This window comes from Octopus bimaculoides, chromosome 4 (genome assembly GCF_001194135.2).
Source record: "Octopus bimaculoides isolate UCB-OBI-ISO-001 chromosome 4, ASM119413v2, whole genome shotgun sequence".
In the NCBI taxonomy this organism is placed as follows: domain Eukaryota; kingdom Metazoa; phylum Mollusca; class Cephalopoda; order Octopoda; family Octopodidae; genus Octopus; species Octopus bimaculoides.
In genome coordinates this window covers 86,406,414-86,410,723 of record NC_068984.1, presented here as the reverse complement: position 1 = coordinate 86,410,723, position 4,310 = coordinate 86,406,414, and positions in this window count along the sequence as shown.

Genomic DNA, 4,310 nt, shown 5'->3' with positions numbered 1-4,310 from the left:
TAAACCCTTGTGGTTAATAAAGAAATCATCATCATCGTCATCATCATCATCATCATCGTCATCATCATCATCATCATCATTATTATTATTATTATTATTATTATTATTATTATTATTACTATTATTATTATTATTATTATTTAAGGTGGTGAGCTGGCAGAATTGTTAGCACGCTGGGAAAATCGCTTACCGGCATTTCGACCGTCTTTTTGTTCTGAGTTCAAATTCCGCTGCGGTCATCTTTTCGGGGTCGATAAATTAAGTACCAGTCAAGTATTGGTGTCAATGTAATCAACTATCCCTCTCCCCACAAATTCCAGGCATTGTGCTAGTAATAAAAAGTATTATTATTATTATTATTGTTATTACTATTATTCAGTAGTCTCATCTTTACCATGTGCTTACACAGCACTACCGAGCGCAGCCCTGTGTGCCTTGGGTATGTGCTGTGGTTTGTTGTGATGTTCTTATTTTCACTATATTGAAAGTGCTTTACCTAGGATGTGTACGGTGCCAGTAGTGCTATTTTCTGTATGTTATATATACTAGTTAGTCCTGGTGTTTTTGTTATGTATTTGTCTGAATATTTATTTTATCTTACCTAATGCGCCTACTATGATAGGAATTGTTTCTGTTTTTAGACTCCCTATTCGAGTTACCTCGAGCTGGCAGAATCGTTAGCACGCCGGGCAAAATACTTAGCGGCATTTCGACCGTCTTTACGTTCTGAGTTCAAATTCCGCGGAAGTCAACTTTGCATTTCACCCTTTCGGGATCGTGCCTTTAGCAGAAAGGATTATTATTATTGTTGTTGTTGTTGTTTTACTTCTCAGAGCGCTCGGTATTGTTTGCTCTGGTAGATTCTGTGCGAGCGGATATCAGCCTGCTGTCAGAGGTCTCACATGGTCACTTTCCGCACATTATAAGCTTTGATAATTGGTTGTTAATTATCGTGGGAGACTTTCAACATCCAAGTACCAATCTCAAAATCTTACCTGTCTCCAGCAGAGCAGTTTGGGGGGCTTTCTCTGCTCTCATATCAATTCCGATTTCTCTAACATATTTCTCGACTTGGTTGTTAGTGCTCCGAGTGCCCCTACAGCTACTGGTATGACAGACACTTTCCCCATAGTCCACATTCTTGCTGTTTCGTCTTTTAGTAGTCTGTGCTTTTCAATATTTTCTAGTTCTTTGTCACTTATGCGTGCATCCCAGGTATTGCAATATCTATACTCTTGGTTTCTTTTACCCTTTATCTACCACAAATATGCCTGGTCTCTGAGCATCGATATTTATATTGTGGTAGATTTAATCCATCGATAGGATTTTGGGTATCTGTTTCTACAGGAATCTTCTTGGTTGCAAGGGTTTGAACTAGGTCTTCAATCATATAATAAAATTCTTCCTGCCAACAGTTTCGGAGGCCCTATAAAAGATAATGGACGTTACCTATTTTTCAATGACTAAATAACACAGTAAAACAATTCAATACCAGAGACACTGACTTCGCAATCTTGATGTTGGAGATGGAAAAATAGCCAGCGGTTGTTGTTGTTGTTGTTGTTGTTGTTTAACCCTTGATCAAACAGAATTATCATCAAAAGCACTCCAACTATGGTAACCCAATTCTTAGCAAGGTATCGTGTATCTCGGATTACTTTATACAGTGCTTTCTTTTTCAATTGGTAGAAAGATTTGGTTGTTATTTCTAGCAGATCATTGACTCGTCAGTCTGCCAGTTCATTTTTGTGAAGATATCATCAAATTTATGATTTAGCGTGTCGGATTGAATAAAATCCTTTTTTTCCAGTCAACCCAAGCTCATGTTTCTTTTGTATATTTACCATATTATCAATTTGTTTTTCATAGGATTTGGACATACACATTGGATAATGTAATCGGTGGCACACTATATCTGGAAAAATGGTGAGATGCTCTTGGCTAGAATGTCTTAGACCATAGGTCTTCTTGATCAAGACTGACTTGAGGTTAAACAGTACACGGGAACTGAATAAAATATTATGTAAGCAATTCACAATCTTATTGAACAGTCTCTTAGAGTTTGTTAATGAATTTCTTGCCGAAGTGTTTTTGCTCAAGTGACAAAACCATTGCATGTGTTGGATCTTCTTTCTCCTTTTTGTGCACCTAGATGTATGATGTGTTTATGTGCATGCATGAAGGTGCATGATTCAGTGGTTAGAGTGTCGGGCTTGCAATCGTGAGGCTGTGAGTTCGATTCCCAGACTGGGCTGTATGTTGTACTCTTGAGCGAGACACTTTATTTTATGTTGCTCCAGTTCACTCAGATGTAGAAATGAGTTGCGATGTTACTGGTTCCAAGCTGTATCAACCTTAGCCTTTCCCTTGGATAACATCGGTGGTGTGGAGAGGGGAGGCTGGTATGCATGGGCGATTGCTGGTCTTCCATAAACAACTTTGCCCGGACTTGGGCTCGGAAGGGAACTTTCTTGGTGCTGTTCTATGGTCATTCGTGATCGAAGGGGGTCTTTACTCTTTTTTTATGCGTATGTTAACAGTTTATCATATTAGAAATATTTTAATGTTTCTTTAAGAATTTCTGGTTGGTAGATGGATCGTCTATCGCTCTTTTTACGAGTCTTGTTGTTGTTTTCCTCAGAAGAAACTATCTTGAGCGGTGGCTTCCATCGTTCCTCTAACCTTGTTACCCTATGTCCTCATGTTGAAGGTATGCGGCGTTTTGTTTCACTCTAACAGAGAAAATATAAGCTCCAGAGGAAATCTCACAATACATATTACTGTCGACGATACCACAGAATGTAGTAACACCACATTTGTAGATCCTGTTCAAAAGCTTTTTAACTGTGGGCATTCCGTTTCCTCTCTCTCTCTAGCCATAGTGTATCTATGACTATATTGGTTTCAAATTTTGGTACAAGGCCAACAGTTTCGGGGGGAAGGAATAAGTCGACTACATCGACCCAGTATTCAACAGGTACTTATTTTATCGACCCTGGTGGCATTCGAACTCAGAACGTAAAAAGGAACGAAATGCTGCTAAGTATTTTGCCCGACGCGCTAACGATTCTGCTAGCTCGCCGCCTTATATATCTATGACTATATTATATAATGTGACATTCTTTGAAGACAGTAAGGTATGTGATTTGAAGAAGATATTTGCTGCTATTTCCAATAAATCAAAATTTTGAACTATTTAGATGAATGATAAAAACCAATGCTATCTGATTGTAAACCATGCTGAAATAATTTGGGGTGCTGTCAGTCGCATGAGTTGTTTAATTGTTGAAACAGCCTAAAATTTTAATATAATACGGTGATGAGTTTTTCACCCTTCCAGGGTCAATAAAATTGATACCAGTCAAATACTACGGTCGATTTAATCAATTGTTTTCTATTCCGAACGTTTGTGGCCTTATGCTTATTTATGCAGAATAGTTTTTGTTTTAGTGATTATCGTATTTCTCAATTGTTTACGTTGTTCTTGCTTATCTTACTGAATGATTAAGTATTGTCATTTGAGAAATCTCACTTTACTTGCTTCGCTACGTAAAATGTCTATTCTGTCGAGTTAATTTGCCTTTCCAGTTTTCTTTTCTTTATCCTTCTTCTCTAACAATACATGACTTATTTAACCATACATTTTCCTTGGCTAAGTTGATATAAATGTGGAGAAAGGAAATCAACTTATTTGTAGCAGTATTGGTATGTTGTCATGTGGAATGTATCTATTTATGAAAACTATTTAGCTACGTTGATATTGATAGACAAGATTTTAAAGCTATGCTGGTTGCCATTACAGGTTTTTATCAAAGTGTTTACTACCCTTAGGTACATTCTTGCATTTCTTGTAAATCTTTTCATACTAAAAGATTTTGAACTTTCTGTTTAGTCTTCACATGAAGTGACATTATCCTGTCATTGACTACACAGGTCGAGTGCTTTGTCACTATTAAATTATTTCCAATAAGCGAAGCTAGTTGTGAAGACTATCCCGCAGTATTCCTTTAGGTAGGAGTGGGAGGGGCGTGAATGATTTCTTTGTTTGGTAGTTAAGTTGAGGGACGGAGTTGATCGAGGAAGCTTAAAACATTGCACCCAGGATTTTTTCGCTCCTACAAAATATTCCAATATCACTTTAGGCAAGAGCGACGATAGTGAAAGAAATCCTGTGGCTGGTAAAGTTTGTTTTCTTCATGAAGGTTGTTTTAAGGTTTTCGTTGAACGCAGTCTTTATCTTTTGTTTAGAAAAAGACAATGTCGAGGCGTACACGTCAACAAAGGTGAGTGAGCCATAAGAGGCCGATAGT